We start from the raw sequence: 24,760 nt of genomic DNA, 5'->3' as shown, positions 1-24,760 counted from the left end.
AGTGGTTTTTTAGAACATCTATTGAATTTTAAACAAAAATAAAATAAAAGGTAAGTAGTAAGTGCTATTTGGATAAAAACCCTATTGTGTGTCATTACAATTATGAAGTTTAAAAACATAGCTACAGGGTAAAAACTTGTTAGAGCTGCTTGTCCCTCAACTCAGACTTAATCCATGCTATTAACTGTGATTAAAATTCAAGATACTTAATTGTCATGATTTTTTTTGTCATGATTTAGAATAAGTCTATGCACCCTACAACATGTTTACGTGGAGTATGTTTTTCTGGTTAAAGTCATAGAGGAGGAATTATTTGCCTGTTATGAGATTCTCTTCCTATATCAGAGATTATAATTTACAAATTGTTTAAAAGAAGTTAAATGATTTCTTATTTATCTATGGAAGGTGGTAATGTCAGGTATCCATTGCTACATGACAGATCATGCCCAAACTTTGTGACTGAAAATAATAATCATTTTATTTGCTCCCAATTTTCCAGGTCAGCTGGGAGACTCTTCAATTCTGAGCCAGCTTTGTTCATCTCTACAGGCAACAGGCAGCTCTTCTGAAGCTGGGTGGTCTGGGATCATTTCAATTGCCTATCTGTCAGCTGGAAGGTCAGATCGTCTAGAGCCCTTCAGCTGGTCTCTCATTTTCCAGTTAACCTGGGTGTCTTCATATGGTGGTGGAAAGTTTTCCAGATGCAAGAGAGGGCAAGTTCCAAGGTACAAGTCCTTTTCAAGTTTCTGCTCACATTCATGTTTGGCTTTTTGACCAAACCAGGTGAAAAACCCCAAGCCCCCAAGCAACTGAAGATTCAAGTAGTAAAGATTCTCCTCTTTGTTGGGAAGAACAAAAAAGTAACATTGTATGGCAGGAATTTTCTTATAGAAATGGCAGGAATTTATAATAATTCATTTGTAATCTACCATTATGTATTCTACAGTAAAATTTACTCTTCTCGGTCAATGAATGTCAATGAGCATAATATTATGTAAATGCTAGTTTATTTGTAGGTTGATTCAGGTTCTTGAATTCAAAAAAAAGTCAATATTAATTCAGGAGCTGTTTTTGGAAAGTAACATTTATTTATAAGTAGAGATTAGGAAACATACTTTATCAAGAAAAAAGCCAAACATTTAAGAATTATTTGAGTACAATAATCAAAGCAAGTTGGTTAGGATAAAGAAAGGCTGACCTCTGCTTTGACTCTAAGGTGAAGCCTTTTCAGCTCCACTAGTAGGATACTCAGTCTTTTAGTTGGTATAATGTGTATAGGTCTCTATGGTTTTTTCTTTGCTTTTCTCTGTTCCACTCTCAATGGCCTATACTTTCATCCACACACCATCACCTATATTATAATGACTCCCAGTCCATATCTTCAGCTTTGACCTGTCTTTTGAGTGACAGACCTATTTAATTAATTGACTCCTTGGTTATCTCTAGAAGGCTTTGCCCATAGGTAGTCCAACCTAGGCATGTCTAAATCTGAACTCATTGCTATCTGCCCAAACTTTTTTCTCCTACTGCAATCTCTAACTTAGTGAGCGGTAATGCCAAAATCTATTTCATGTCCAAACTGGTGACTGTACAATTAGCTGAGGCTCTTTCCTCCTATTATTGCCTCCTTTTTGCCCCTTTAATATTTCTGGGTTTTAGCTCCTCCAGTTCCACTGCATCTGTCCCAATCAGACTCCTCAGCTCATCTCTCTGCTTTCAAGTTTTCCCCAAATGCTTGCAATCCCTTGAATTCCTAGAGCTTTCAAACTAATTTTAATATTTGCCTAAATGAGGTAAATTAAGAATGCAAATTTAATGTAAATAATTATGTTTTCAAAACCCAATTTCTAGAAAAAGTGTTTTAAGATGTGAATTTCATCATGTCATTCCAAAGCTTCCAACAAGAAACTCCTGAAATCTCCAGGATATGATCCACTTCTTATCCTGGAAAACAAATCTCTCTAGGATCTGACCTCTGGGTTCCATCAGGGGAAACTGCCAAGATGCTTTGTGATATCTCTTGCTTCCTTGTCCAAGCTGATCCCTTGCCTTTATTATCCTTCTTGATCTCTTTCCTTCTCCACATGATTAACTCTTGCTCATTCTTTAAGAAATCTAAGGCCGTCTTCCTTGGGAAGTGCTCATAAGTTAACAACCAGACCTAGGTGGGTGGTCCACTGCTTTCCCTTATATGGTGTACAACTATCATAAATCACATCCCATAGTTTTTAACTGGTAATTTACTTAGGTCTTCTCTGTTGTTGATCTGTGTGATCTTAGCAGTTAAAACAGTCCCTGACACAGAGCAAGTTCTTGATACTTGTATTACTGAGATTGAATGAATTGATCGAATGAACGAGTGAATGGATGAAGGATGTGAGGAGAGTATGATTAGATTGGAGTTGTCCGTGTGCCCTGGCTAGATCTCCACCATACATGCATGGTGGGACTATTTATTATTCAGAGGTAATTTATATAAGCCTCGGTGTTGGAAGGAATGCATGTAGAGTTTAAGTTAAAATTCAACTGAGGATAGGAGTGGGATCAGGTTGAGAATGGGAACAGCTCTGCTTCTGAAAATTTAGAAGTCATTTATAAGTTATTTTATCATTGAAAAAGGAGGTCTGTTAGACATTTGTCTCAATAAAATTGGGGGGATTCATTTTCTTTATTATTTGTTGCTAACTCTTAGTCTCTGCTGGGATTCTCTCTAAACTCTAATATTCTTCTAACCCTGATATCACTGAGTGTTTTCCTAGAGAATTTAAACTAATTTTAATACTTGCCTAAGAGGCAAATTGGGAATGTAAATTTAATGTAAATAATTGTGTTTTTCAAAACCCAATTTAAATCGTTTTGGAATATCTGCTGTTTTAGATTATTCAGATCAATGCTTCTAGCATCTAACCATGGATAATGCAGTTGTAGATGATTAGTAAATTGAACCTGATTTTCTGTATTTATAAGTAAGTTTGGTGGTAACAATAGATTTTCCTGCACTTTCATTTTGGTGTATTCTGCTTTGAAAGAGAGATTATCTTCTATAAATGGAGTTCTTTTGATTTGCATCTTTATAATACATCAGGAGTGGTGTTAAGAAGACATTTCTATCATTGATGTAAATATCTATCTACTCAGTGAAAAGAAGAGTTTTATCACTAACTTTTTGTCCCACTATCTTTCTTTCCCAGGTACAGTGGGTTCTTAGTCAATATCTTCATTTTTCCCAGCAGTGCATTTCTCGACCATTTACCTGCAACCACTGACTGCTCCATTTTTTTTGTTTTGTTTTGTTTTGGTTTTTTTGCTTATGCTCTGGCTATTATTTTCCCTTCTATTTTTTGAGAAAAGAAAGCTATCAGATAAAACACTTTTTAACTGCCTGCCATGAAACTTGGTAGGAATTATACCCTTTCTTGTCTTTCCTCTTTCTCTCACAAAGTAGGAGGACTCATTCTCTAAGGCTTGACCTGGCATCTTTGCCTAGAATCCATCTTTCTCCAGACCTCAGTGTTTCCCCATTAATATTTGAACACCCTCAAGACTCTCCCATCTTGTAACTTCACATTCCAGTCCAGGGTTTGCATTAACTCTCTTTTGTTTTAGAGCCAAATATCTTGAAAGGGTTGTATATTTCACTTGTCCCCCTTTCCCTCCTCTTGACTTACTTCCTACTTAGTCTACAACTCATTTTATTCTGAATTCTGATCCATCTCTTCACTTAAACTTGTCAAGTTTATCATTGTCCTTGTCTCTAAATGCAATAGGTATCTTGAAGTTTTTATTTTATTGTCTTGAACATTCAATACTAACTGTCCCCTGTCAACAGAATAAGATTATCCAACAAGTAGACTAAACATATGCTTGAGGCTCTTGCAGAATCAAAGAAAAATTGAAGAAAATTAGCTTCAGTGAATTTACCTAAATTCTTCCATCAGAAGTTTAGAAAGAAACTATTTTAATTTCAGCATATATGTTGGTTTCGTGCTTCATGAATGGACAGATATATAATATATGATAGTTTTAATATACATATATAAAATCTATACTTAGGTTTTAAATTCCTATGTCAGAGAGAATATTACAATCTTCTAATGTCTCTAAAAGCTTTAAACTAGCTCCCACTTTCTGGAACTCTCTTCCATTACTTTTGTGCTGCTATCAATTCCTGGTTTCTCATGAACATCTCTTACTGCTGTTACTTCCTCTGCAGGATCTTTAAATGTTGATGTTCTTTGGGGTTTTGTCCTGACCTGTCTCCTTTTCTCACCCTAACCAAAGTCACTGGATGAGCTCATCTACATCCAAGCTTCAGTTTTTCTCTCTGTGATGATACCTGCCCAAACTACATCTGTGTGTTAGACCTCCTTTCTGAGTTCTTCATTAATATACCAAATATTGGACATTGCCCCTCACATACATATATTGGAGATGATTCAAGTTTACCATGCTCCCAAATGATTTCAATGTGTTTCTCCATAAGTTTCTCCTTTCTCCTCAGTGTTCATCACTTCGATGAATGATACTACAGTCCAAACCAGAAACCTGAGATTTTTACATAAGTCCTCCCAGTCCTTTGTCATTATAACCAATCAATCACCAAGTCCTAGGATTCTGCTCCCTGTTATGCCTTGATTATGCTTACTTCTTTCCCCAGCCACTAACACAATATTATAGGCCACCATCATTTCTTTTTTTAATTACTATGATAATCTTCTAATGGATACTTTCCAGTCTATTCTCCAATTTAGAACCCAAGTGATTAAAAAAATAATAAACAATGTCATCTTGTTTCTCTCCTGTATAAAGTCAGTACTTTTAAGATAACTTAAAAATCTTTCGTGGGTACATCCAGACAATGGAACACCATTCAGCACTCAAAAGAAATATGCTATTAAGCCATGAAAAGATATGGAAGAAACTTACCTTTTTAGCATAATACTAAGTGAAAGAAGGCAATCTGAAAAAGCTATATACTGTATGGCTCCAACTGTGTAACATTCTGAAAGAGGCAAAATGATGGAGAGGGTAAAAAAAAGATAGGTGGTTTCCAGGGGTGAAGGGAGAGGGAAGAATAAATAGGCAGAGCACAGAGGATTTTTTGAGTAGTGAAAGATTCTGTTTGATACCAAAATGGTGGGTACATGGTGTTATACATGTGTTAAAATCCATAGAATGTAATACCAAGAGTGAACTGTGGACTTGGGGTGATGTGTCAATATGTGTGGACTATTTTGGACTATGTGTCAATATATGTTCATCCATTAATAAATCTACCACTTTGGTGCCCGGTGTTGATAGTGGCAGAGGCCGTACGTGTATAAGGACAGGGGTATATGGGGACTCTCTGTACTTGGTGCTCAGTCTTATTGTGAACCTAAAATTGCTTTAAAAAATAAAATATTAAAAAAAACCCGCAATGCTCCATGGTGTGGCTTCTTTATTTCTCTTTAAAAGAATCTCTTCTCTACTCTGCCCTTGCTGTATTTGTTTTCATAGGGAACTTCTTTGTTTCTTTGGGCTAGCCATTGTCTTACTCATCCCTGAGCCTTTGCCCATTTCATCTTACTTTTCCTCTTTGCTTGCTGTCCGCTTGTCATCCTTGATCATTTATCATACTACATTGTTACTGTGTTTTCACTTTTCTGTCTTCTTTTGCCAGATTTTACATTCTGAGTCCATTTTGTTCACTATAGTATCCCTAGAACTGAGCATACAAAACATTAAATAAATGAATAGGTGGCATAAGGTTTGAAGAATTTACCCCCATTCTTATCTAGAACTACCCTGGTTTTGTTTTCAACTGCTCTGAGCTTTTGGTAAGAAAGCACTCTAAGAAAAATTACCAGCCTGGGTTGCCAGATTTAATAAGAACAACAAAAAGTACAGGACACTCAGATAAATTTGATTTTCAAGCAGACAATGGACAGTATATTACTATAAGTATGTCCCCCGATATGTAATCTTTGTATAATATTTAATTTAATATTTATATAATATTTGGGATCATTTATACTAAAAAATCTATTCATTGTCTGGAATTCAAATTTAACTGAGCTTCCTATATTTTATCTGGCAACATTACTCAGGCCCCAAGATCTGTTTCCAGGCTACTGGAATCATTTGGTTAAACACAGATAACAGAATGGAGTAACTGCCTCCATCTTAAGCTCTCTCTGTAGTCAATTTCTGTTGAGGACTCCCCTTTCCTTTGCAAATTTTCATTTTTTAGTGCTTGCAGCAGGGCATTTCCATTTCCATGGAGAGAGATTTTGCCATTTACTAGGAGGAAAAAGTTTTGACTTTGAGCTATTGTGTTATTTATATATAACTCACACACCATACAACTCACCCATTTAAGGTGTACAGTGCACAATTCAGTATATGCAGAGTTGTGCAACTGTCATCACAATCTAATTTTAGAACATTTTCATCACTCCAAAAAGGAACCCAGTACCTATGAACAGTCACTCCCTATCTGTCACCTAACCCCAGCCCTTGGCAACCACTAACCTACTCTCTGTCTCTATGGATTTGGACATTTAATTTAAATGGGATCATATAATATGTTTTTTTTTTTTGTGACTGGCTTCTTTCCCTTAACAAAATATTTTCAGGGTTCAATTATGTTGTAGCGTGTATTCTACTTCATTTCTTTTTTTTCTTTGCTGAATATTATTGCACTGCAGGAATACCATATTATGTTTATCCATCAGTTGATGGACATTTGGGCTGTTTCCACTGTCTTTTGTAAAGGAAATATTCTAAAATAGATTTTTGTCAATTTTGTATTTGTTGTCTATGGTCAAGCTTTAGAGGAAAGTAAAAACACTATACTTGTTTTAATAGTTAGAGGATTTTATTCTGCTTTTGAAATTTCTTTGGATTCATTGACCTATCCCTGCTTCTATCCAAATCTTTTCTTTCACATAAGAATTGTTTAATACAAGAGGTATATTGGTTGTTGTGATAAGCAATGAAGATTTTTGTCAGACTTTATCATTCTGAGACCTCAGAAAGTTTAAATTTGAGAATCTGTGGTATTACAGGTCTGTCCAGTGTGGTATTTTCCATGACTACAGAGAATATTATAGACTAGAGCATCTGGAATTGATAGTTGTCTTTGGCACAAATGTGTGAAATTGTGGTGTGAGGCTGGAGTTTTTATGTTATATGTTTTTACATAATGTATTCTGGTGTGATCTGTGGATAACTGCACCTAAGATGGCAAGTCGAAATATAAAACCAAACCACATCAAGGTAATAAGGATTTTTGAGACTTCACAGATGTAGAAATGTCATTTTAAGAACAAGTAATTTCTTAGAGAATATGAGTACATGAGAGTCAACACTGACCATTGCACTATACAAGAATATTAATTAGAGCCCCATGGGGGCTCACTAGGCAATGTTTACATTAACCCACAGTAATGGAAGATTTGTAAAATTAAATATCTACTTACTGTGCTTACATTATCAATGTATGACTTCCTTTCTTCCCTCTCCAATCCCTCCTTCTTTTTCTTTCACCCTTCCTGTCTTCTTTTCTTCGTTCTTTCCTTCCTTTGTTCCTTCCTTCTTTCCTCTCTCTCTCTCTCTCTTCTCTTCCTTTTATAATTTCCCTCAAATCATCCAGGTAGAATAAATAGTCAGAAATTGCTTAAAGGAATCATAATACTTTGGGCATTTTAACATAAATATTGATGAACAAGGGGTAGAGATTTTTAAACTCAGGTTTTGTGATGACCTAGGGAATATATAGTTATTTCAAGGAGTATGAGCAAATCTCAAAATAATATGAATATATGTATTCACTTTAGTTTTTATAAGTACCTATCTCATTTAAAAATAAAAACATGTGAAACAACAACAACAAAAAACTCCTAGGATGTAATTCTTTATAAAACTTGAATGAAGTCTTAATCTATTGGAGGTTGGGCATTAAGCAGTTTAAAGTGTACTCTGTTTTACAAATGTACCTTATTCAAAGTTGTCTTTTTCAATATTCCTAAAATTGATGCTCAGAGACTAAATATTCAAGAAATAAAACAGATCACTCTGATTCACTAAACTGCATATTTGGTGTTTGACTTTCAATCAGGACTTACCGAGTGTTCATCGTCTGGAATTTTATGTTAACATTGTAGTGAATCTGGATTCATCAAATATCTACCACCAAGAATGAAGAAAGAGACTAATGAATTTCAATGAATTGTAAGCAATATCCTGATTTCAGAGATGTAAAAATGAGAAAAAAATATATTGTACAATTAATAAAAAGTACTAGCACTATTGAAAGTATACAAATATACTGAAAAGGCAACTGCACTCTAAAATATATAAGGCATTGGTCAATTTCATTCAGTTATAAATTAATTAAGCACTTTAAATATGTTTAGCTCTGGCCTCAATCCTAGTCCATAATTGGGCTCGAACTATTTAATTATCTAGAAGTTTCTGTTTTTTAATCATCTTCTATGTGTACCACATTATACCATTGGAATGGGTGGAGTAGGTAGCTGCCCATGAAGTGTGGGTTAAAGTTCTCTGGGAAAGTCTTTATCCCTACTATTCCTTTACTGATGCCAGAAAATTTCCTGTAAGCATTTTCTTCCTTTGACCTTCTGTCCTTTGAACTTACGAATATTTCTGGAAGGATGCACTGAATATTTTAATCATTAACTCTCCAGTGTGGAATCATTGGTTACATTTTCCCAATGGGATAGCAACTAGGACTTTTCTTTTCTTTTTTTTTTCTTTTAAAAGCACGCTATCATAGCTGATGAGGAATCAGAGCTTCAGAGACCCTGTGTAACTTGTCCAAGACTGTGCAGCATGTAGGTCATTGAACTGGGCTTTCAACTCTGCTCTTTACTGGGTCAGACTGTCTTTCATGAACATCTCAAATACACAGAACCAAAGCCTCCAATCTAGCTGACCTGCTGGAAGAGAAGAGCATAAAGAGAGAAGAGAGCTTGGGGTATTGACTGAAAGGATCAACACTAAGTGGAGAAAGATAGGGGGGTTGTTGGCTTTGCAGTGAGAAGGCAAAGTTTCTGAAGGGGAAAATGGAAAGATGCTAGAAGTGGACTGGTTGCTTCACAATTTCCGCTGTACTTGCATCAGAATTACTGATTCCCAGAATGGAGCTCGTGTCACCTTTAATGTTAGGTTTACTTCAATTCAATATTTTACTGTCGTTCCTCAGAAAGACTTCAGGACTCACTTGGGAACCCTGGCAAAATTTTATCTTGATTCTACAGCTGAAATCATTGGATTTTTAACCCATATGGAATGCAAATTTTTCTGACCAGTATTTAAGACATTGGTGCTTCCTTTTCTGCATTTTTTTCTATGATTGCAACAGAAAGACAGCTGAAAAACTGCACTAAATATTAGTGTACAAACATATGAACACACCCACAGCCCTATCTGTATGTGAATCTTAATGGCAGTGTATAAGGCTCATCGAAAGATAAGAGATATTAGTATCATTTTTTTCTTAACAAGGGTAATTAATATTGTCTGTCCTTTAATAGCACTGAAAAGTAAGCTATAGATTTTGATATGAAAACGAGGATATCATGTACCATTATTTGTGCAGGAGATGTGTGACCTGCATGAATGATACTGCTGCAAACTCTCAAGTCTAATCATCCCTTTGAACTAACCAGAGTTCCTCGTTGGAAGCTGGAAAGCAGAAATAATGAATGAATTTATTCATTCATTCCACAAATACTTATCGAGCTCCTACTATATATCACCATGTATGTACTTTTCTGGGAGGTGGATATATAGCAGTGCACTAGTCAGACAAATCTGCCTTGACTCTAGTGGAGGGATACAGGAGTAGAGTGAGGACAATTAGGTGCTTACGGTCATTAATAGAGTGATTTTCACACCTGCTATTCTCTTTGCTTCAAAAACTTCTCATCCAGACTTTCATTAATTCCTATTTACCCTTTAGATTTCTATTTAGATGGCTCTTCCTCTGGAAGCCTTTTCTGACCCCTGAGTTCAGGATCCCTGCCCTTCCCATCAACTCTCACGAAACTTTGCATTCCTCATTTCTCAGCTCTTACGCTGTATTGCTTTATTTGTATGTTTTCTCTACCAGATTATAAATGTTGAGACAATAAGAACCATGATTTTTTTTTTTGGTCTATATTTATACCATCAGCAACTTGCTTTGTGTTTGGCACAGAATGGGAACTACTGTTTACTTAGTGAATAAGTGATCTAATGAAATGACTTCTCACACATTAGTCCCAGAGTAGAGTTCAAATTCATATCTTCCCTTATTACAGATCATTACATGGTTGTTTTGGTAGAATCTTCCAAGGATGTGAGATCCCAGTTTACAAAGCATCCAGTCACTGAATTCCTAGTCCATCAGGGTGGCAGAGTGACTGACAAGATTTTAAAATGTTCTTATCTGGGGGGCATTTGAGTGGCTTAGTTGGTTAAGCATCTGCTTTTGGCTCAGGTCATGACTCCAGGGTTCTGGGATCAAGCCCTGCATCGGGCTCGCTGCTCATCAGGGAGCCTGCTTCTCCCTCTCCTCCCTGCTTGTGCTCTCTCTTTCAATATCTCTGTCACTGTCTTGTCTCTCCCAAGTAAATAAAATATTTAAAAAAATAAATAAAACCATTTATTTGCCATAAATATATGCCATATAATTTATATGCCATATAAATTATATGGCATATAAACTATATGCCATATAGTTTATATGCCATATAATTGTTGCCTAATAAATATTCCTTAAAAAATGTTCTTATCTAGGATGTATGGTGTGTGTGTATGTGTGTATGTGTGTGTGTGTGTGTGTGTTTGAAGATGTTAACTTTGATTTGTCCCATCTTGGTACATGAATCCCAAAGTATACTTCATATCTCAATTCCTGCAAATATATAGTATAAGACCATCAAGGGATGACATAGCATAAAGGAGTGATACAGGAAGATAGTAGTCGTAGTGATAGCACTATACACTTATTTAGTCTAACTCTGTGCCAGGCAATGTTATAAGCACCTCATCCATGCTTATTTAAATATACCCATAACTCTGTGAGGAAACTGAGGCCTGGGAGGCAGGGCAGTAAATAACTTGATTGAGTAGTGAAATAGGTAGACTCCAAAACTAGGCTCTAGAGTTCATATTTTTCTATATTCTCTTCCATTTGAATACAAAATAAAACAAAACTATTTCTCTGAAAAAGCTAAAGAAAACCTAAAGTAAAAGAATAAAGCAGATCAAGAAATGCCACTTGAATTGGACCTAAACATTCTCTTAATATATTAAAAACTGATATGTTAAAAGCTACCACTGATGCTTTTTTTTTTTTTTTTTTTTTTTGCCAAGGGAATTAATTGCTTATTAGACAGATGGAAGAGTTCAGTTGAGGGGGAAAGCGCTAAAGTATGTAGCCAACGTGAGAGAAAGGGCAAGCTTGGCACACAGTGATATGCCAAAAATACTTGCAAAAATATGTCAGAAAGATAGCAGGCAGGTGACTAGCATCCCAAAGTCCACATGACTGAGGCCAACACAGGAAACAAAGAGAAGGCAATGAAAGGAAAGATGACAGGCGAACAAAAACCTTTTATCTTTTGAAAGAAATCTTGTGCAATGAAACAGAAGAGATGAGTCACAGTGCTGTAATTAGATAGGTAGAACATTGTACCTCACAGATTATTGGTAGAGTAAAAAATCTTAATGACTTAACTGATTAATATCAAATAATATTTTTGAGAAACATAAGTTTTGACAATCCCCCTTTTGATGAGGACTTTACAGCACCAAGGTAGATTTATTAGTAACTTACCTATCAATGTTGAAGGTTTTTCCACAGTCCAGGGCTAGATCAGGTTGTGAGAAAAAGGAATGGAAATTTGGAAGCGCCTTTGAGAGATCTTACAAACAAATAGGCATGATGAATTAAAACTTGAACATAGGCAATATGGGTTTTAGGGTAGGGATGAGATACTTCATTGAGAAATTCTAAAACGGAATGCAGACTTCTATAGTACAATACACACTTTTCTGAAAAGTCTCAAGTTTGGCAAAACCATCTCTAAAAGATAACAAAGCTCAGTGGAAAAATAGAATTGGGGTAGGTCATTCCAAACCTGTATAATTTGTAACCTGTGCCTGGCAAAAAAAAATAACAATCCTAATTACTAACTCTAATTCAGTTAAAAAGACATGCAATACTCTTTAAAAAATAACACTACAGTACATTTTAGATTTCACCCTTGGGGGAAAAAGCAACGGAGTTGAGGTGAATGTAAGAGAGGGTGAATGTAAGAGAGAAACAACTGAATTCTGGAAATGATAGAAGAAGGATGTGTGCAGGTTGAGGAACAGTTTCAGGTTTTGCCCAAAAGTAGAGGAAAGCTTCCCACTGAGCGCCTCCAAGACAGTGCCCATTGCACTGGGTTTAGTGCTGTGTCTGTTTGCAGCCTGCTCCAGTTAGCTGTGTTACTGTGTTGTGTTCAGCTGTTGTTAGTGATACAAAGCATTAGGGGCTGGGAAAGTTTACCTATGAACCAAAATGGCTTTTGTGTACAAGCTATAATATTGTAGAGAATCTATGAATTTAACTATGTTTCCATCCATCCATCCATCTATCTGTCCGTCCATCCATCCCTCTGTCTGTCCACTCACTCATCTATCACCTACCTACCTACCTACCTACCTATCTGTGTACTTAGCATGAGGGACTGAGGATGTTCTTAAAATGAGTCGCCCCCTCTCAATGCCCAGAAAACTGTGATTCCTTTTGTCACCATAGCACCTTAGAACTCCTTAGAACTCCCATTTGGATCTTTCACTGCTTGAAGCTGTTTCTCAAGTCTGTGACTCTTTGCCTTCTACTGTTGACTTTGGAGCTCAGCAATTATATAGATTTTTTTATTCAAATAAATTCAAAATTGAAATTCTTGATTCAGAAATTTTAAAATCTCCAAATATTTTTGATTATAATAAAGTCGGTCTCTAAAATCCCCCAAATCCCTTAAGAAAATATGGCAAATCTGAATTATATATTTATCCTATGAAATTAAAGTAAACACTGGCAATTTTCTCCTTTGTATTGAACTAAATTGCTGTTAATGCTTTCCTAGTTCTATTTTTGTACTGAATGACTAGGTTATATGAATTTTTATTGCATGCTGCTTCCTTTGCATTGGTAAAAAAAATCATTTTGAGTGAAGAATTACTTCTCTCAACATAATTTAATTATTTCTGAGAAGTTGGCAGATGAAAAAATGACAGGAATATTATTGCTTGTGTTTAGCTTTTAGCATATTTAGCATGTGTAGCTAAGATAATTAGAATGAAAAGAATGCTCTTTTTATTTAATGAATTAATGGAATGGGCATCCAGAAGTTGCACTGTGAAAGTTCAACCGAAGCTGCTTAAACCTTCTTCCATAAATCAACTGAGTTGGTTCAGTAATTTCATAGCCAATAAGATAATAGTCTCTTCCTTTGCCTTACTTTTATCTTCTGCATTCAAGTTACATGCACACACTCGTTTGATATACAACTTTACTTTTAAGTTTATATGAAAGATGCAACATAATTTTATTCTAAATATGAACTTGACAATATGGATTCAAATTTGATTCACTGATGTGCAACCTTGCGTGTGATATCTGAGACCAGAAATTGTCAAATGATATATCAAAAAGGTAAATTAGCATTTTCTCAGTGCAACCTGACATGACAGATGGGTAGGAGGAGTGCTGTTATCTCTGAGAAGAGACTAAATATATTATAATTTGGATGTATACACAGACTGGATAAAGACTTTCATAAGAGAATTTTCAATGCAAAATCTATTTTCCACACTCATAATAATTAGTTAAACCCCCTCCATCACTCACTTCTTTCTATGCTTCTATGGATTGCTTTGCAAAGCATCCGTGCATAAAAATTACTTCATGGGATTTATGTTTATTGAACACATATTAATTTCAAGACACTATGCTAGACTCTAGAATACATTGGTAAGTCATTTCCATGACAATAATATTAGTGGTAGTAATAATAAGAATACTCTTACTGATAATTGCTAGTAGTGATTGAATACTTACCGTGTGGCAGGAATCACTCTAAGCCCTTTGCATGTATTCTGACTTTCACACACAGATATACACGCCACATAGTCAACTAACAATAAATGACAAGTAAATGATGTGGGCAATATTTGTTTTTAAAAATCAGAAGGGGCGTAACACCTGAAGGGTCACGTAGAGAAGGTGAAATCAGAAATGAGCCAGGGTTGGGTACATAGCATGAAGAGATAAGGCATTTCTGGCAAAGGGATGGCGAGAAGCTCTGTGGGCACAAACTTAGTGGTGGGAAAGTGCAGTCTGAGGGAACAAAATTTATATTAGGAAGGATGTTATGGCAGAGAAAGGGGGACCAATGTTAAGAATAAGGCTCGTGAGTGCAAAGCTGAGGGGTTTAGATTGATTACTGCATAAATCATGGGGATCCACTGATGTTTTTGGGTAAGGGGAGTGATTTGAAAGCAATACATTTGGAAGATGTAAATGGTGGGAGTGCAAGTTGTGTTGAAGGGAAGAAAAGTGGAATTAGAGCCTAATGAGAAGGCTATGTTTGTCTAAGAACTGACACAAAGTGGTGATGATAGGAAGCTTTGCCTATTTATCATAAATGAGGAAAGATGAATCGAGGATGACTGATTTTCTTGGTCTAGATGATTGTCAGGATGAGGACCTGTTTATGGGAGGGATGTGATGAGTTGAGTTCTAGAACTGGTGTAGCACTGAGGTCTCTATGCACAGAAGGGTGCAGAACATACTCCGAAATTTGCGAGAGGGGTCTCAGTGTTGGGAATCATAAGCTTGTAGCTGAGAGCTAGTCTGGAGACAAGGACAAATTCGGTTCTGCTGAGATAGAGAGTGAGAAGTGTGGGAGGCTAAGGAGAAAACCTGACAATCGGTGGAGGCAGAAGAAAACCCAAACAAAATAGGACTGAAACAAAGATAACACAGCCATGGGAAGGTAGGGGAGGAGAGTGGTCCAAGACTGAGGGTGTCTTCCATACTATCTGATGTCACAAGGGTTCATGGAGAAAAGGGGCTGCGTGCACACGAGTGTACTGCCATTGCAAAGTCACTTGGCACCTGAAAGTACAGCGTTAGTGAATTGAACAGATTAAGACTTTAATTTAGACTGTGTATTATTTTTATTGATCACAACAAGCTACTTGATGTTATCAGTTGCCTGCATTCTAATAGTTCCGGGCAGGCTAGGTTGTCTAGAAAAAATACCATTTATGTCTAGGTTTTCAACAATGATATGGGCCATAGATAAAGAAACACTGTTGGAGATTCTTGATATCACCAAATTAGAGGAACAAAATAACATGAGAGTTATTTAGAGTTATTTAATCGTCTGCTTTAAACTATTCTTCCTAAGGGAGGCAGAGAGTAGGTGAAGGTTGCTATCAAACCTTTAGTTTTTGAGGAAAGTCTGCTTGTTCAAGAGGCCTTTAGCTTTTGTTTATGTTTTTAAAACTTTTTTTAAAAATTATTATTTATTTTAGAGAGAGAGAGCATGCACACCTGAGAGCTCTCTCGGGTAGGGTTTAGAGGGAGAGGGAGAAAGAGGATACCCAAGCAGACTCCCTGTTGAGTGTGGAGTTGGATGTGGGGCTCCATCTCAGGACCCTGAGATCACAACCTGAGCCAAAATCAAGATTTGGACACTCAACTGACTGAGCCACCCAGCTGCTCCTGTTCTCAAAATGTTTGATTTTTAAAAATATTTTTATTTATTTATTCGTGAGACACACAGAGAGAGGGAGAGACAAAGGCAGAGGAGAAACAGGCTCCCTGCAGAGAGCCCCATGTGGGACTCAATCCCAGGACTCTAGCATCACATCCTGAGCCTAAGGCAGATGCTCAGCCGCTGAGCCACCCAGGCGCCCCACTCTCAAAATGTTTTAAAAGGATAGATGGCTTGTTTATGACTCTTGGAATGTTGATAGATTTAAAAGCATGAAAGTTTTTCTATATAATAATAATCACACTCAGTAGGATTAAAATTCAAATGGCAGCATTCCCCAGAAAAATCAGATTCTGCTAACCCCAACCAAATAACAAAAGAAAAAAATAACCAACAAAAAATAATTCTCTTAGAAGTTAGAAGTTTAATTTCTGTGATAATTGGTGATGAATGATAGGCCTGTTCAATACAGTATTCCAGAGTGGCCAAATGTGGCTATTAAATTAAACTTAATTAAAGTTAAATAAAGTTATACAAACAGTGCCTCAGTTTCACTAGCCACAGTTTAAATGCTCAATGGCCAGTGCAGATGAAGAAACTCTCTGTCACTGCCGTGGGTTCTGGTATAAGCTATAAAAACCACCTAAAGCACAGCCTGGTATCACAACCAGATGTGGAGTGCCATATATAGATAATAATTTCATTTTAAAAGATACAACAATATTTCAAGACTGCTTTTGTCTTTGTTAAATCTCGTTACAATGGGGGTTATTTGCTACACTGCCTTGGGTTAAAATTTCTTTCATTAAGTAGCGTTTGCACATGGTTACAAGCTGTTTTCCAAATAACTATGAATGGGAGTTTGAGGTAGAGGAAACAACACAAGATGTTTGGAGAACCTCGAAACATTGATTTCTTGGGACGGGGCAGGGTGTCGCTCTATCTGTGTTTATTTTCCCAGCCGTTTCTGTTTGAGTTCTCCCCAAGTTCAGATCTGTATGGGTAGTGAAATTTCCTTGAGTGCTGAAGCTAAGTCTGTGTCTGGAGGAGCCCATTTTACGGAGTAGCTCAATCATGCAATGGTGTCGTGAATGCGGAGGAGCTAGACATGGGAGGAGAGGAAGTGGGGGTCAGAGATGCATGAACTGAAGCACCCCTCCTTTTTGAGCAGGGATTTTCTGTTGGGTGGCAAAGGGTGGAGGAGCCCAAAGGTAAAGAGAACTGTGATGGGAAGCCACAGGCAGCATCTGTAGGTTCTACACCCAACAGCTGGGGAAGATGGCAGAGTGGGATAGCATGGTTACAAGTTACAAATCACAGCATAAATAGCACTTGTTGAGGATACAATCAGGTTGGGAGCATGAGGAATGGCCATTCCATTAAGTCATTGCATCAGATGATTGAAGATTGCAGCCTTCTGGGGACAGCTTGTGTGTCACTTTGGGATCTCTTGAAAGCAGAAGTTGAAGTGGGCAGTGGGAGAGACAGTTGACTTGAGAGGTGGTCTCAGGAGGCTGGAGAGAGGGAGTAGCAAGTATGAGATGGGGAAGAGGAAGACAATATGCCGATACTGTCTTATGGTCACTTTTGGGTGACCATAATATATGGGTGGGCAAGGGGCCTCTGTTCTGCTAGAACCTCCACGGTTCTGCTGAAAGACAAGAAACTGCTATCTGCTCTTGGTCGAGGGTTGTTTTGGGGGCCTGAACTCCCCTACATTCCTGGGCTGCACTTTCAGCTGGCCCAGCGGTGTTCCCAGGGGCTGGGACAAAATGCAGAAAGATCCGAAGCATCTTCCTGGTATGGAAGGCTGCCGGTGCATCATGAGCCAGGGGCACACAAATCTGTCCACCTCATCTGTAGCTGTAATCAGAGGGGGGCCGGGGGGGTGTATGATGCTGAGCACCAGAGGTGTCCTCTACAGCTACCATTTCCTCAGAATAATCATTATGTGTCAAACACTGCGCTGAGACATAGCATGTACATTTTCTCATTTAGCCATACAGCTCCCCATGAAGCGATGTCATGAGCCTGCATTTCACAGAAGATATGGAGCTGAGAGCAAATAATGTGCTCAAGAAACAATATACCCAAAGCCCAGGATTACATACGGCTGACAGGATTCTTACCCTGGCTTTTGTGGCCTGTGTACCTAGTTCTATTATTCTTCATGCTCCCTCAGTGGCTCTAAACTTGGCCTTCCATCTTGTTGTTTTTTGGAATACCTCACCTCACACCCCCCCCCCCCCCCCACCATTTGCTCTTTGTACTGCAGCATTTCTGCAAGTTTTGGCAAATATATATATATCCTTGTAACTCCCATCAACACCATGATCAATATATAGAATAATTCTATCACCCTCAAAACTCCCCTTTTGCAGTAAACCCTTTCCCCATTTCTAGCTTCTGGCAATCACTGATTTCTTTTGTTTCCCTGTCGTTCGGACTTGGCAAGGATGTCATGTAAGTGGGAACATACCATTTACAGCCTTTTAAGTCTGGTTTCTTTCGTTTAACATGATGCATTTGAGAATCAGTCCATTGTGGTGTCGGTAGCTCATTCCTATTACTGAGTAGTATTCCATTGTTTGGCTATACCATAGTTTGTTTCTCTGTCCCTAGTTGAGGGAAATTTGAGTTGTTTCCAGTGTTTGGTGATTACAGAGAAGCTGCTATAAGCATTTGCATAGAGGTATTTGTGTGAACAAAGGGTTTTCATTTCACTTGGGTAAATATCTAGCAGTCAGATCATCGACTCTTATTTTAAGTGTATGTTTAACTTTTTAAGAAGTTGCCAAACTATTTTAAATACTGACTTTACTGCTTTGCATTCTCACTGTTAATCGCTCATATTCTCACTAGAACTTGATATTAAAAATATTTTTTAGCCATCCTAATAGGTTTTTGGTATTATATCACTGTAGTTTTTAATGCATTTCCCTAGTTACAAATGATGCTGAACATCTTTTCATGTTTTTACTTGTATCTATATATCTTCCTTGGTGAAATGTCTGTTCAAATCTTTTGCCCATATGTTTTATTGGGTTATTTGCTTTCTTCTTATTGAATTTTGAGAGATCTTTCTATATTATGTATGTGCAGGTTTTTAAAAAAATCAGTTGTGTGTATTGCAAATATTTTCTTACAATATATGGCTAGTCTTTTCATTCTCTTAATAGTTTGAAATACTTTGTAAAGTAGTTCTTAATATTTCTGGAGTCCAATTTGTCATTTTTGAATTCTTAAAAATTTTTATTTTTAATTTAAATTCCATTTTATTAACATATAGCGTATTATTAGTTTCAGAAGTAGAATTTAGTGATTTGTCTGTTGCATATAACGGTGCTCATCACATCATGTGTCCTCCTTAATGCCCATCACCCAGTTACCCCATTCCCCACCTACTTCCTCTCCAGCAGCCATCAGTTTGTTTCCTAGCATTAAGAGCTTCTTATGGTTTGTCTCCCTTTGTTTTCATAGGCAACCTACTGATTGGGAGAAGATATTTGCAAATGGCTTATCAGATAAAGAGCTAGTGTCCAAAATCTATAAAGAACTTATTAAACTCAACACCCAAAGATCAAAAAATCCAGTCACGCAATGGGCAGAGGACATGAATAGACATTTCTCCAAAGAAGACATACAAATGGCCAATAGACACATGAAAAAATGTTCAACATCAGTTGGCATCAAGGAAATACAAATCAAAATCACAATGAGATACCACCTCACACCAACAGAATGACTAAAAATAACAAGTCAAGAAACAACAGATGTTGTCATGGATGTGGAGAAGGGGTAGCCCTCTTACACTGTTGGTGGGAATGCAAACTAGTGCAGCCACTCTGGAAAACAGTATGGAGTTTCTTCAAAAAGTTGAAAATTGAGCTACCCTATGACCCAGCAATTGTACTAGGGATTTATCTGAAGGATACAAACATAGTGATTCATAGGGGCACATGAACCACAGTGTTTATAGTTGCAATGTCCACAATAGCCAAACTGTGGAAGGAGCCACGATGTCCATTGACAGATGAATGGATGAAGAAGATGTGGTATACAGATTGAATGGAATATTACTCAAACATGAAAAGGAATACAATCTTGTCATTTGCAATGATGTAGATGGAACTAGAGGGTATTATGCTAAGTGAAATAAGTCAGAGAAAGATAAATACCATATGATTTCAATCACATGTATAATTTAAGAAACAAAACAGATGAACATAGGGGAAGGGAAGGGAAATAAAATAAGACAATTTGTCATTTTTAAAAATTTGTCCTCTTGCTGTCGTGCCTAAAAGTCTTTGGTTATTCCCAGTCAGAAAGATTTTCTCCTCATTTAGTCTATAAGTTTTGTGATTTTAGGTTTTATTGGAGGTATATGATCCATTTGAGTTAATTTTTATGAGGTACAAGGTGTAGATCAAGATACTAAAAAAAAAAAAAAAAAGGATAGCTCAGTGTTCTAGCTCATCTGTTGAAAAGATTATCCTTTCACTATTGAATAGCTTTAATACCTTTATTGAAAATCAATTGACCGTGTCAGTGTGAGTCTGTTTCATGCATTCTACTGTATTCCCTTGATTTACATGCTTATTATTTCTCCAATACATTGTCTTAATTACTATAGCTTTATAAAAAAAAATCTGGAAATAATGTAGTGCTGAATAGCACTATTTTTTCTCTCTCTCTCTCTCTCTTTTTTTTTTTTTTTTTTTTTTGAGTTTTCCTTTGGTTACATATTGAAGGCAAAGGTGAGCTGGACTTATATTGAAGGCAAAGGTGAGCTGGACTTACAGTCAAAACGGATAGGGATGAGGAAGGAAGAGAGGCCATGCCGGGGTTGGAGAGGGAGGCAGGCCCTCCTCAGCCCCTCCACCCCAAGGAACACATGTCTAAGTGGGATGGCAGTCCCTCAGTCTCATCTTTCCCACCCCCCACAGCACCAAACAGAAGGAGAAGCCCCCTCCCCCAGAGGCCGCTCCCCACCCCAACCTGGGCTGTACATTCAGTGGTTTTCAGCAGTCCTATGGCTCAGGGGGCCACAGCGGGGGAGGTGGCCCGTCAGTCTCAGCTGGACAGTGGCAGTGACCCAGATCTGTCGGCCCATCCTGGGACCCACAGTTTGTGCCATTTGTTTTTCTGCAGGATAGTACACAACCTCCAACTCTTCTTTTTTAAAGATTATTTTTGCAATTATAATGCTATTTTATTTTGCCTTTTCTTTCTTTCTTTTTTTTTTTTTTTAAAGATTTTATCCACTTATTCATGAGAGACACAGAGAGAGGCAGAGGGAGAAGCAGGCTCCTTGCAGGGAGCCCAATGTGGGACTTGATCCCAGGATCCCGGGGTAACACCCTGAGCCAACGGCAGACTCTCAAGCACTGAGCCACCAGCCACCCCTTATTTTGCCTTTTCATATACGTTTTAGAATCAGCTTAATTATTTCCAAAACGACAACAACAACAACCCAATTCTGCTGGACTTTGATTTAAATTCTAGTGAATCTATAGGACATTTTTTGGGAAAACCGACATCTTAACAATTTTCCCCTTATTTTATTACTTATTGGTCATTACATAGAGGGACTGAACAAAAGCAACATAGTGAAAGGAAGACATGTTTATATAAGTGTGACTGCTAGATTGTTAGAAAATTGTGAACACTTCTATTTCCCAGGTTTACATATAACATAAGTATCCACAAAATAATTCAACCTTGTGTTGCTGGCTAGGAGAAGGAAATAGTGTCTGTTGCTCAGGAGAAAACAATTATATTTGAGTTTTGCTATTGCCCCCTCTGACTTTTCTAGTTTCCCCTCCAGTGTGACTGAGATATCCGTATCTGCCGAATAGAAGTTCTATATTGTTTGTAAGTCTTTATGGAAACCAGTGAGTGGTTAAAAAACCCATTACTTCTCAAAATATGTTTTCAAAGTGAAACATTCCCTACTGCTAAAACCACAAATTGGGACACTTATAGGAAGCAAATGTAGTTTATTGTTAATTCAAAAAAGGTACAACAGGCAAATAGAGAGACGATCTTTAATGCAGGTCTCTGGCATTGAATATTTCAGAATTATTTAAGTCTGTGTGTTTTTCAGTGGTAATTCTAATTTTGGAAATTTTCTAAATGTCTGTGCATAGTGTTTAATTGATAACTGAAAAACGTCCAGATGTTTCTGATACAGGAGGAGAGGCTCTCTTCAACATGGGTAACTTAGATTCTGTTACCTTCACCTCTGGGTGTGAGGCCTCCTTCCTGATGTTCATGCCCCAAATTCAACTTTCAAACATTGCTGCTTGCCTCCTCAGTGTTTTAATCTTCCCCAGCCTATTGCTGGCTTCTTGGCAGAATGTCAGCCCTGTCCAGGCAGGACGTCAGACCAGTCCAGATTCAACTAGCTTGATGGAAGAAACAAGCCAGTGCAAAACAGCAAGATCCTCGTTAATCTTAATTAACAGTTCCAAACAGAGTTGCACAACAAGGTCATTTTCCCTAAATGAATTATTAGAGATAATATAAGAAGTAGGCTTCTCCAAGCAGTATTTTTCAACCCCAGGAGTTGGCAAAAACTATCCCAGAGAATTTCTCTCTTTCTGAGTCAGTTCACTCTTAAAAAGTTGAGGTGAATATTCCCTTGAAAACATTGCAGTCATGGTCTGTACCTGTTCCTCCTCTCTTTTCCCTAAGATTCAAGTGGCAAAGTTCAAAGCTTTTCAAAGAACGCTATACAGTGATATTTCCTCACCTGGGAAAAAATGGTTAGAAAAATCCAGACCAGAAAACCATATCTCCTTATAAATTGAGAATACCAATGTCTTCCAAAGAACTCTAAAAAAATCTTCTCAGATGTCCACTTGCTGTTCCATTTTATTGACTCCTTTGCTTATTAAAAATTAATTGGACACATTTTTCATAAATTAGAGCCTGTATTTTCTTTCATTTATTTTGTCTTTCACTTGCTCATATGTGATTATCTTATTATCTCCAAAAGCAAACAATATTGTTTCCATGAAAAGACTTTAATTTATGATGAAATGTATAGAGAATGGTGTTTTCCTAAGCATCTGAGATCCTACCTTTATCAAATTGTTATCTAAACACCCAAATAAAATTATTGATTAAAATATGCTAAAAAGTTTAACTTGGACGCATAAATATAAATGTCAGAATAGATTGACAGTTTTTCAAACTTCTCGACAAACTCTTGAAGTATTTCTAAGTAAATATAAGCATGCATGTAAGTGTTTGTAAGTAAATACAAATATGCATGAACATTGTCGGTTTCCTTGGCAAGTCTTACATCCTAGTGAAGAGATAAAAGCACTTAGCTTTAAAGTTTATCTAAGAAACTCAGTTAGATTCAAAGTTACTGTAACAATTCTTGTGAAAAATCAAAACACTGCCAAAAGCAGCTGAAGCCGCTGACCTGGCAGCCTGAATCTGAATGAGGCATGCACTAAAAGCTGTAGGGGTTGAACTAAACATATGGTATCGGATTACTATTAATCTGGAGAAACAGACCATCAGCAAATTGAGAAAAGAATCTCTTATTGCAGTGATTTGTCAAGGCTTTGAGTTTTCATCCTCATTCTTCCTTTCTGATTTGTCTTTTGGTGCTTGGTGTATTGTCATGTAGGGGTAATGGTTTTCATAATGAATAGATTTCCCCTGCAATACTTGTATACATGTCCTCACCAATAAACTGTCAATTTCAAATCGACACTGACATATATGCACATTTATGTATACATATTTGTATTGGTAGATGCTATTATAGCTATATATTTATAATATTATATATATAAAATATATGTATGTATGTGTGATGTATTGAAGACATTATGTATTTAAAACCAAGTATTCTTTCTAAATTTTTAAATTCATGTGTAACTTATTAAATAATTTGCTCAAGGTGACACAATATGCAAACAATAAGATGGTGTGTAGGCTTAGACATAGTTTGGTGATAATGGTTGTTTCATTGTGCAGATCGCTTCCCCAATCAATGCATGAGTAGAACAAGTCGATTGTTTTGTCTTTGGCCTTTCAGAGACATTAGTTGCAACTATTTGAATAAGTTTCTGAGATATGTGAATATATACAGATATGAGGAGAAAAATAACAGTTTCTTATCCTGATTTTGGCATAAGATATCTTAGAAAAGGAGAAAAGTGGCTACATTTTGTTAGGAACAAAATAATCTGATAGCTAATGACATAAAAAAAACAAACCAAACTAAACCAGCAAATAAATTTGTCTCAACACATTCAAAGATTAATTCAACCAAAGTGAGTTCAATTAGTAGCTCTACAGAAATAGTTTTATTTGCATGTGTTATATTAACTTGATAATATGTGTGCATTCACTAGGCTGTCAAAGTGCCCAATATTTAAATATTATATACCTTGTCATGTTATGTTGACACACATCGTCTTGTGCATGTATCCTTCATTAGTTCCTTAAGAGTGGGAAAAGTCTGTTCTCTCCCATCATACTAGTGATTAGCTCAGTGCTCAGCAAATTATAGGACGATCTTGCAGAAGTGGCTGGGGAGCAAGATGGCAAGTAGAACAAACAGTGAGCTGTTGGAAGTGACTGAGATAAGACTTGTTTCAGAAACCAGAAGCTGCAACCCTTGAAAAATTTGGTGATGTGAAACCCTGCTCTTCCAGAAGGGCATCATTGAAATGAAGTTATTTGCTATAATCTATGTCTCTAGTTCCCTCTCCTGTTCCTCTAGATTTATGAATCTCTGAACCTACTTAATAAATTTACTGTGAATATAATTTCTCCTTTATTTTAAAATTTCTTCTGCCTTAAACTATGGTCTTTAAAAATGTAAAAGCTCTAAGCAGGGACCCATATACATTCTATCAGCCTTCTATTTTGTTATAAGACACTACTTAGCAAGAATAGGTTCTTCTCTGCGGGATGAGCAATTAGAAAAAGCATCAGACTTATGAAAAATCATTGAAGGTGAAAGAGAG

At 36.9% G+C, this 24,760-nt stretch overlaps 1 long non-coding RNA gene across 2 annotated transcripts in view; it reads left to right on the top strand.

The window, feature by feature from the left end:
- LOC129516862 (uncharacterized) overlaps window positions 1-5,368 on the top strand; it is a 77,780-nt gene extending 72,412 nt beyond the window's left edge. For both annotated transcript variants that reach the window (XR_008665884.1, XR_008665883.1), the window contains exon 3: window positions 500-5,368. This is a non-coding gene — a long non-coding RNA (uncharacterized LOC129516862). The remainder of the gene's footprint in view (window positions 1-499) is intronic.
- The last annotated feature ends 19,392 nt before the right edge of the window (window positions 5,369-24,760 follow it).

This window comes from Nyctereutes procyonoides, unplaced genomic scaffold (assembly GCF_905146905.1).
Source record: "Nyctereutes procyonoides isolate TBG_1078 unplaced genomic scaffold, NYPRO_anot_genome, whole genome shotgun sequence".
Taxonomy (NCBI): Eukaryota; Metazoa; Chordata; class Mammalia; order Carnivora; family Canidae; genus Nyctereutes; species Nyctereutes procyonoides.
This window is presented reverse-complemented; position numbering and strand designations above follow the sequence as displayed.